Consider the following 12,100-nt stretch of genomic DNA (forward strand, 5'->3'; position numbering starts at 1 on the left):
GAATAACAGATTGTTCATTCACCGTGCCATATCCAGGCCACACCACGAGGAGGCGCTCTCGTCATGGCCCACCCCCACCCCCACCCAAAACCTACCCTCATTTAGTTGAAGAAGTTTCAACACATTCCTAATTTGTTACGTACTACAGCTTCAGAGAACATTGAAATGCAACAGCATCTTCAAAAAATCATAAAAAATGGTCTAATTGCAAATAACCTTCCTCCCTTATGGACTTTCATTTCGTATTATTTTAAGACGGACTGCTTATGCAATGTTAAAAATATTCATCAATTAATCCCGAAAGAAATCGATACTTATTTTGAAATAATCATCCTATTCTGCGAAAACAGTTAGGTTGCCGAAACATTCACGGGAATGACCGTAAAGTGATCGAATTAAAGGTAATTAACAACCGTCTTGCCACTATGACAGTACTCGTGAACTGTACCTTGTTTGTTATATAGACCTATCTAGCTCACAAACATTTTTCTATAAACCTTAATATCCCGTTTTAGAACTATTCACATAAAGGCATACCAGCATTTAAATGGGTTAGTAATCATACAGAAATGCAATGTTTTAAGTCCACGTAAGAGAGCTATGTAATGGCTCTCTTCAGCAGCAATGTAGCACTAACGCGCAAGGGTTGTGGCAAATGTAAAGCATGTATAATAATAGAAGTTAAATACACATATGATAGCCTGAACATTCAGTGTATAAAACAAAATAAATAAAACATATGTACAAGATGTAAAACTGAGTTGACAAAACAGTTGTATAATGACTGTCAATTATCAATCAAAGCATACAAAGAACCCATGGCTAGAAAGATAGGTATAATGGTGTGACATTGTTGGCAGTACTGTTGAATGTCACGTCAATGCATATGTCTCAGCTTTCCCTAAAGGGGGACATAAACTGAAAACATAAGCACCCTTTTTTCATTTTTAAGTACAGTTGTTACTTCATGCGTACCTCAAAGACTCGAAAGCGAAACGCGAGGAAAATATGCCTGTAACATGTCATGTTGTCGAGCAAGTTCGAACTCTTCATGAACTTTTCCTGAACTATTTTTATTTATTTGTTGTTGATGCGATATAGAGAAATATTTTATCATAAAGCGATGATTAAGGAATAATCCATCCCAGTAAATGTAGTCGACATCAGCTAACCGTATTTATTGCTGGCACAAAAGGAGTAATTGCATTTGCGACGTGAGTTGCGCTGAGAGATATGCCACCTCAGTGAGACTGAAGTTTCCCTACAATGGGATTCACGGCGGGTCTCTGCAGCAACAAACTCACGCGCTTAAATGGGTTTCACTGATTGTCTAGCTCTGACATAAATGGTACACCCCAAAATTGAATGTACCATGTATATCGTTTGACCTAAAAGTGCATGTTGACATCAGCTAGCCGCTATTATTGCTTATTATTGGCGCATGGTTTTCGACGACGACCAAAGGTTAACGCAATTTGGAAAAAGGAGTAGTTGCACTTGCGACGCGAGTTGCGCTGAGAGATATGCCACCTCAGTGCGACTGAAGTTTCCCTACAATGGGATTCACGGCGGGTCTCTGTAGCAACAAACTCACGCGCAAGCACTTCAAAAGGTATGACATGTTTTCCAGAGTAGACACAGCATGGCACGAGCAAAAATGATACAAAATGTTACACAATTCAAAAACACATTATATGAACAAAAAGACATAAAATAAAACACATAACATCTAAAATGACAAAAAAAATTGTACCGGACAATGGCGCACAGTAAATCCACAACAAACAATTGAATGCGCCTATGCATGAATTTGATGTTACTCCATTTAATGGGAAATTTTCGTTTGGTAATTTTCAACACGCTTTTTTCGGGTACGTCGGCGTCACATGATCTCCCATATGAGGCGCCCTATCAGATATGGTAAAAAACAGTAAAATTTGGGGTTAGTCCGTAAGTAGCTGGACATGATGAAGGCAACGACATCAGCATTTACGTAGTTTCAATTAATCTAGATGTTCCTGTACATAACGAATGTTCTGGTCTTACCGAGCGCCATATCCGGTGATCTTATATATATATATCGAAACAATTAACACACATAATTACAACACAACTGAGAAGCACAATTAAGGCGTTTTCGAAACACAGCTAGACAAACTGATAGATGACATAGGTCTTTAATATATTTAAATGTCCGCTGACTGGATTTAAATGTATGCTTTTTTAATTTCTTTGCCATTTTGCTTTCATCTATATTTGTTTTAATCGGTGGTAGCTGTGTGAATTATTTTGTTGTATTATTTTCATTTTAAAGAAGGACTTTGAAAAGTTATCTGCATTTCATACAGCGCCCTTAACTGACTGTGAACACAAGTGGAGGTTACACAATTTCTACAAACAGTAAAAAACGGGGACCAAGTGACAGTTGAAAAGATGGAAATAAACTGGGCAAAAGAAACGCGAAATTATACACCAATAGATTATGTTTGGTAAAATGTGGCAAATATCACAACAACACAAGCATGACATGGACATAAATAATGGTTGCATAGGAGTATTCATGTTGAGCTCCATTTTTTCGAGAACAACCTCAGTTAAGAAGGTCCGTAAATTCTACATTATATAATGAAAAAAATGTGTAGATTTAAGTTGAAAATAGTTGCCCGTTAATTTTATAAAATTGCAAACATAAGTACAGCTGCTTAATTCAATGTACAACGCGATCTACTTGCGTGCGGCGTAGTTAAAGTGTACCGATTTCTTACTTTGTAAACCGTTCATAGACATTTGAGGTTGTTTTCGTAGGAAATGGCCAAGGTGCTCCGAATGAAAACATCGGCGTACATGCATAAATAGATTGCATAGATTATAAATATAACAAAGTGACCACGAAAAAAATATTGCATAGAATAATTAACATCAACTCATTGCACACAATATCTGATACAATACAAATAAAACATTACAAAATCATGTGCTACTGTCACCGACTTTAATGTGAACTGATTGGTAACTGAATGTGAATTTGCAGTGAGCATTAAAAGTCCTAAATGAGCTAATTCTTGAAAAATAATTTAAATTAAATTATAATACAATATACATCTTTTCGTAAATTTTTACAGTTGTTACAATCTGTGAAATCTTGTCTTACTTAGCAAGTAGCGATGCTGTACTTTATCAAACAGTCGGCTAACCACAATAGAAAATCTGCACAAGTTAGAGAACAAAAGGTGACACACATTACATATACGTAACGGGCCTCAAGAGTAAAGCACCAAGTATCACTTCCGGTTCGAACCCCGATGGCTCCCCCGATATCGAGTTGGCTCAACCTAACAGTATTCCTCATACGGAGAGCTCCAAGCTCTAGGGTTGCGCGGGGAGTGTGGCATTCTGTGACGTTTGTGTAACACGCCCGTGCTCATCTTCGAAACTTCATTGTGCCCATATCTCTTCTGAAGAATTCCAATCTTTGATTAATTCCCATAACGAAACGATGAAAAGTGATTCTCGTAGTATACAGCATCCTGAAAATAGAAATAATAATTTGTTGAATGACCTCTGTTATGATGCTTTAGATTTAAATATTGGTTCACTCAACGTGTGTGGCCTAAAGACAAGGCTTAACTATCCAGAATTTGTTGATCTAATTAAGAATTTTAATATTTTCTGTGTCCAGGAGACTAAAATTGACAATTTTGATATCATAAGTTTGGATAATTATCACTTTTATTCTAAACCAAGGTCACAAAAGTATCTCCGGAAATCCGGGGGTCTCGGTTTCTTTGTTCACAATAGTTTAAATCATAAAGTGGAAATTATCCAATCTAATAATGAATATGTTCATTGGCTAAAGTTAAGCTTATCAAATAACGATTGTATAATAATAGGCAACATCTATGTCCCACCCGATCAGTCTAGATTTTTTAACGAAGACGAATTTTCAGATTTTCAAAATGATGTCTCTGACAAGTGTATAACATACAAAAAGATTTTCCTGACAGGAAACTGTAATGCATACACATCTAATATGCCCGATTTTGAAGATTTTGATGATTTTCTATCAAAGCACTTCAGATTAGACGAAGAAACATTAAGTTCTCTTAATATATCACGAGTTTTAACTGACCTGAATCTGCCATTGTCACTAGTCATTCTAAAATGCCGTCCAGGCTTTTTTTTAATGATGGTTAGCCTGGACGTCATTCATAATAAAATTCGTAAACATGTTCAAAATGCCGATCAGAATTTGGTCGCAAATTTATTGAAATTATTCCAATTTAGTCTATTAAAACAAAAAAAGAACATTTTACCTGTTAAAACTTATCCTTTTTACATCAATTGCACTATATATTATAAAATAATCACGTTCCGAATTGTTAAAACAACATACATTTTCAAACACCATCAAAATTCACCAAACACCATTGTTTTTGTTAACGAATGTAGCCGAGAATATCCAAATGCATTTTCTTTTCTCTGCTTAAGGTTACACATGACTATTAGTTACTTTAGTACAGCTTAGTACGAGCTGTAGTGTCATTGGCAGTAGTTTTGTTAAGGCAACATATTGTAAACCTGTAAATAATTCAAAATAAATTAAGAATGAAGTGTTTACAAACATTTATTACTTTTGTTAGCATATTGGAACAAGGACATTTAGTTTTTGCAAAATGAATCAAATAGCAATATCATTAAGTTTGTGGAATGTTATCATGCAAAGTATGGGAAGAATTTTCATTTGCATGCATGGCATTTTTTTCAGTTCGTATCATTATTTTCTATTCTTGTAATTTACCCCTCATTTGCGCTCACTTGGATGTCTTTGAACTTTTGTATGCTTAATATTCCTTTGTTTGGTTTCTTTAAAGCATCCACATTCTGACACACAACAAAAAAAACTTTTTTAAGTACTACTTGTCACAAACTTGTGGTAAGAGCAGCCTCAGGTACCAACTGGTGATTGTACGAGCTCTCTCCTCCCTACCTTTTTCCTACCAGTAGGCGAGTAAGTTTTCTGGTGTTCCCGAGTGAACGACCATTTGTATGTATGTTGACAAAAACCTGCCATGACGGTTTGAAATTCTGCAATTATTTGGAGGTTTTTGATTGCCATCTTTTGACATAAAAACATTTCTACATTTCTTTCCCCTTTCCCACACGCACCTAGCCTCCCGTCTAAAAACAACCATACATTATTAATACTATATGTGTGCTTTTACTTTGTATGACAGAAATTAGAATACTGGGTAAAATTACCAGTTTGCCTTTATAAGCTTTGTTAAATTTTATAGCGTCTCTTTGAACCGCTGGCGCGTTCATGTCACAAACTGGGCATATGACCTTCTATAAGATGACATTTTAAATGTAAAGTCGGCGAAGATTGCACAAGTGTCCCATAACAACCCGAGGTATATTCTATAAGAGCATGAAGGCCAATTCTCACGCAGAGTCCCGGCTTTGTCATGTTTTAACCCCTTAAACACATAAGTGTTACTTCTGTTTACCAATATAGTTCTTTTAAAAACACACACAACAATTCTAACTCTAGTTGTTTTCCTATCAGCTTGACGATAAAACGCACTCTAGTCGGAAAAAAAGCAAACAACAATGTTCTGTTATTATGTTTTTCTATCAATTCCTTTAAAAATAGTAATTTCCTGAAGATTCCCTTTAGTTGAGTTTTGTATAGGTTTTCTGATGTGAGGAATAGGGTATTTGTTCATATAAATATCATCATGAAACATCTGTTCTAGCGAAACTATATATATACACATAATAAATTGATAAGTCAGCAAAATCTCTGATAATTGTAAACTTAGATTGTCGTGTTGAAGTCAAATTTTGATTAATAGGTTACACAATAAAACATTTTGATTCACTTAGTGTAAGAATGCCGTTGATATACATGTTTTTTTTAATATTTAGTCTTATTTTAAATACATGTGTATAATAGTATGCATTGTCCACATTGCCCATAGAATAGTTTGTAAATACATCTTGAATCCTGTATGTGACGATAAATGTTTTTCAAATTCATTAAGTACAAAAGTGTGGTAACTGATAATGATAGTGTTAGGGGAAGGTAATCCATACTAAAAATACTACTTCAGATTGAAACCTTAAAGTTTAGTTGTGTGTAACCTTTTTTCTTTTTGGCAGTAAGAAAGCTCCTGTCAACTGAAATCAGGTATTTAAATTACTTTTTTGAAGAAATAGCTTGTGAATTTGCAAAATGGATATGGTTATTGATAAGAATTAATGTATTTATTGGCAGTCTTAAGCAACAGAATACAAATGAAGACCATTTCATTTCATAGACAGTTTTTACATGTTAACGAATTTTGTTATGAATGACGTTCCAGGCTAACCATCATTAAAAAAAAAAGCCTGGACGGCATTTTAGAATGACTACCATTGTCACGCAATTCACAATGTCGTAAAATTAACAACCATGGATATAAGTTGTTAAATATATGTAAGTCCAACAATCTTTTTTTATTAAATGGACGTCTTGGTAACGATGCCCACTCTGGATATTTCACATTTCGTAATAGTTCTGTTATCGACTATAGTATTGCATCATCTCATTTACTCTGTTCGGTGAATGACTTCGAAATAATTGAAGTCGATCCACTTTTTTCGGATGGTCATAGCTTACTGTCAACAATTCTCACTATCGATATTTCCAATACACAAACAAATGTAAACATTACCTCTAGCTCGCGAAATCCAACCCGTCATCCTAAATGGCAGCAGGAAAAACACGAGGAATTCGTGTTCAACCTGAACAGTACCGACAAAGAATCTATTGATAACCGGTTGCGTAATCCCCCACGGTCAAATACGCGATTATTCCTCAATACAATTACTGAAGATATTGCTAATTTGTTCAAAGAATCGGCTTTTAAAACATTCTCTCAAAAAATAAGTAATAACACCTATCCAACAAAATATACATATAGCACGAAAAGGCCGTGGTTCGGCCTACAGTGCAAGAAGGCGCGGTCGCTATACAATAAAGCACGGAAAGCTTATAATATGAATAAATCGACTTCGAACAAAGAAAAATTACATACTGCGAGTAAGCATTATAAAGTTACAATGAATACGTATGTCGCAAAACACAAGCATACAGCAGAATACAAACTTCGAGAACTCCATTCAAAACATCCTAAAGATTACTGGAACCACTTGAACAAGGTTACCAACGTATCTAAACATGAGTCACCCCCTATAGACGATTTTTTTCATTATTTCAAAAAAATCAATGACGTCGTTGACGCGAACGATCATATATCGGATAATAACCACCCGAGCTTCTCTAGCGCCGAAACCGATCTGTTAAATAGGCCAATAGAACATGACGAAATTAACAAAATGATACTGAAAAGTAAGAATGGTAAAACATCGTCGCAGTTTGATAATATTATCAATGAATACTTTAAAGCCTCGCGCGCCGATATGGTGCCAACCTTCTGTACACTTTTCAATATAATTCTTGAAACTGGTATTCTCCCGGATGCATGGCTAATCGGGACAATAAAGCCAATTTTTAAAAACAAGGGTTCTCCTACCGACCCCCAAAATTATAAGCCGATTACCATTCTTAGTTGTTTAGGCAAATTATTCACGTCTATCCTTAATGAACGCATCAACACATTCCTCTATAATAATAACTTATTAAACGAGAACCAAGCCGGATTTCGCGCAAATTATTCAACCTGCGATCATATTCTTACATTGCATTTCCTTATAAGTAAACTAAGGGCCCAGAAAAAGAAACTGTTTTGCTCATTTATTGATTTTTCTGCCGCATTTGACTCTGTCTGGCGAGCTGGCCTGTGGCATAAGCTAATGCAAACTGGCTTACAAGGTAAAATCCTCACAGTCATAAAAAATATGTATAATGATATAAAATCATGCGTTTCCATCAATGGGCATCTGTCTCCTATGTTCCCAAGCTTTTGTGGAGTTCGTCAGGGAGAAAATCTTTCTCCGATTTTATTTTCTATTTACCTAAACGATTTAGAAGAATTCCTTAAAAGAACATGTTCTAGTGTTTCTATAGAAGTAGATGCTAATGAGACAATTATGTACCTCCAGTTACTTATTCTCTTGTATGCTGATGACACTGTACTTTTTGCAGACAATGAACGTGATTTTCAAAAAAGTCTTAACTGTTTCCAAGATTACTGTTTGCAATGGAAACTAAATATTAACCTCTCAAAGACTAAAATAATTGTCTTTGGTGCCAGAAATCTGAAGAAATTTAACTTTAGCATTGCTAACCAAGCGCTAGAGATAGTCAAGGAATACAAATACCTAGGTGTATATTTCTCGTCCACCGGTAGCTTTTTATACTGCCGTAAATATTTAATAAGCCAGGCTAACAAAGCAATGTATGCTCTATTTCTTAGAATTAATAACCTAGACTTGCCTTTGGACATACAACTGAAGCTTTTTGATTCTACCATTGTCCCGATTCTAACGTACGGTTGTGAAGTCTGGGGTTTTGAAAACCTTGATCTGTTGGAGCAACTTCACTGTAATTTTTTGCGACGGATTACATATACTAGGAAAAGTACTCCACGGTACATGCTCTACTCGGAACTGGGTAGATACCCCCTTAATACCATAGTTAAAACCAGAATGATTAGTTACTGGAGTAAACTCGTTTCATCCCATGACTCGAAAATAAGTTTTTTGATATATAAAGGCATTTTACATAGTAATAATTCAGCCTGGACCAGTTACATCAAGACAATACTTGATTCAACGGGTTATTCATACGTTTGGCATAACCAAACAAGAGTACCTGTAAAACATATCAGTAAACTTGTGAAATCTAACCTTGTAGACCAATTTCAGCAAAACTGTTTTGAACAATTTAATCTTTCGTCTAAGGGTAAAATGTATTCTCTGTTTAAGTCTGATATTAAATTTGAGGAGTACCTTAATATTTTACCCAAATCTCTACGTTTTACATTTTTGCATTTCCGCACTAGTAATCATAAATTCCCTATCGAAGTCGGTAGATGGAGACAGAATGCTGTACCACATGTCAATAGAAAGTGTACGTTTTGTAATCTAAACGATATCGGTGACGAACTGCACTTTTTACTTACATGTCCATTTTTTAATCCTACCAGAAAACAATACATAAGTAGTCGTTTTTACTCAAGACCTAGTGTCTTACACTTTAGTGAAGTTTTAAATTGTATGAACCCGGATACTTTAAGGAAAACAGCAATTTTTGTTAAAATCTTAGTTAATCACTTTAAACGAATCTGATCATGTACTTTATAGTTTTTCATTTGATATCCCATAACTATATCGATTATATTGTATCCTATTTCAAATAAATGAATTTGTTTTGTTATAAAAAATAAATAATAATAATATCTAAACTAACCACATTCCCCTTACTTACTAATTATATTTGTTTTGTATAATGATAAACTCTAAACCTGTTGTGTAGCCGCCATTAACCCACATATTTATACCTGTGTTAACATATATATATTGCGTTTTCACATGCTTTTACTTAAATGTAAACTGTGATATAATAAAAGAATATTGAGTTGAGTTGAGTTGAGTATAATATTAACATATATACAAAAACAACACTATCTTGAAATACTCATGTAGTTTAGTATTAAGAATTGTCTTCTGAGAACATTATGCCAAAATATCGAAATGTTAAACCGTCTCATTCTTAACAAATTAAGTTGGTGAATCCCAAACATCTATTTCAGCCGTAATTGCGAGTTAAAAAACGTCACAGAAGCTAATATATTAATATGTGTAAACATCTATCTCATTACTTTTAATTAAAATACAATTTGAACTTTTGTATAGAAATGTTAGGTAATGAAACAAAAAAAATAAATAAAAAATATTGCAATGTGCTTCTGGCTGGATTCGAACCACTATCATGAAACCCTCAAAATATTCTTAGTCCCTGTGCTTAACACTACAGGCTAAAGCATTGAGTATCGAGTGGAGGTTTTATTAGGGGTGTGCTACCTTAATGGTCGCATACTTCAGGAACTGTACAAATACATTTCTATATTCCCCAATGTTCTTTCATATTATTTGTACACTGGTGACACGTCATCTTGTTTTGAGTAATAGCTGGATTATACACTCAATTCGCCCATTCTTAATCATCATGATTTAATTTCAGCTCATATAACTGTCTTAGAAAACAACACATTGCAGGAAATGTGTATCGGTTTAGTGGCAGTGAACTGCTACTACCATTCTTCTTTGTGATTACGCTTAGCTAGAATAAATCGCGTTATTAATCACAAGCTGAGGGATTTCGCTTTCTGTACGGCAAATTGGATTCGCACGCACGCAAGCACGCACGCACGCACGCACAACTGCTTTGACTGTAGTCAGTGGCAAAAGTCCAATAAATGAAGACAAACTTCATCTTGCAATGTTTATTATGCTGAACCAGGAACAGATACAAATTAACATTACATGTACCGGCACACTGCCGACCTAATTCTATACAACAACTTTTTCAGTCCCTTCTCATTTAAATGTACTTTGTCTCGCATGAACTCGGCTGGAAAACGTATGTGGGGAAGCCGCAAAACTTCAACGAGCTCTCTCTTCCCCAGCAACTGGTTAATTCGTGCGCGCTGGCTTGCAAAAGACCTGTACCCCAACCCGTCCCGGAATGCTCCACGCTCCCCAATCTCCAACACCAGGATGGTAGATACACCACTGTCAAGGAAGTCCTGGGCAATGTCAAGTACGGCCGCCACTATGTCCTTCGGTACGGATGTAGTTGTGATATCTTTGCCGCCCAAACTCACTACCACCAAGTCCGCCCCGTACATCTTCACCTGTTTCAAAAGTCCTGGTTTGGGTTTGGAAGCTTTCATCCCGCCCGCACCAAAGAAACGCACCGCCATAGGCACCTAAAAGAATACATTTAATATTGTAAATGGCTTCACAGTCGTTGCCTTTGTAATATTCTTTTCAATTAACATTTCACAGTGTGCAAAGTGCTTAAACATCACATATGAATACATAATATATCATTGTACATTTAGACCTAATATTTAGTACGCTTAATTAGGTTGAGTCATTAAATCGTGACAGTAGGTGTTTACGAAAAGTCTACAAGCCGCCCCGTACATCTTCACCTGTTTCAAAAGTCCTGGTTTGGGTTTGGAAGCTTTCATCCCGCCCGCACCAAAGAAACGCACCGCAATAGGCACATAAAAGAATACATTTAATATTGTAAATGGCTTCACAGTCGTTGCCTTTGCAAAATTCTTTTTAATTATCACCTCATTGCAACATTGTTTTAATAATTGTCATCCGTATATATTCAATTGAAGTAAAACATAATATATACAAAACAGAATATATATGCGGCCTTTCAATTATAGAATTACTACACAACTTATGACTGTAACATTTCGCAGTGTGCAAAGTGCTTAAACATCACATATGAATACATAATATATCATTGTACATTCAGACCTAATATTTAGTACGCTTAATTAGGTTGAGTCATTAAATCGTGACAGTAGGTGTTTACGAAAAGTCTACAAGCTGCACTCTCACAGATTGACCATCCTAAAACTTTTTAGTACGAGTACATTGGCATGTCGTTATATGACAACTAGAAACAAACACGTATAAATCGCCGATGTAAGCTAACTAAATAGGAAGTTAGGTTTTACTGTACATAGTGAGTGAACATGAAAAAACAACGCACCTTGAGGTCCTCATTGCAGAATGCGCCTAGTCGCCAGACGTGACTGTCCCCGAAAATTGCAACTTTCTTCATTTTTAATAACAAGAGTGAACACAACATACATGCAATATATTTGAACACACCTTTATAAATACTGACAATCTGACGATTGTGCTCAAGCCATGCCAAGGTGTTAATTCTGCTACAAACACTCATTACACGGTTCTAACTTTGATATATCAACAAGCGCTTTCATTAGGTACTGCGAATTCACACCCTTTTACCAAACACGTGAAATTTAACATATCACGTTCTCAAGGTGTTCCGACTTTAATTAGCCAATTTTAAAATCCATATTCGCTTTCAACTATTCCC

The sequence above is a fragment of the Mya arenaria genome, chromosome 6 (assembly GCF_026914265.1).
Source record: "Mya arenaria isolate MELC-2E11 chromosome 6, ASM2691426v1".
In the NCBI taxonomy this organism is placed as follows: domain Eukaryota; kingdom Metazoa; phylum Mollusca; class Bivalvia; order Myida; family Myidae; genus Mya; species Mya arenaria.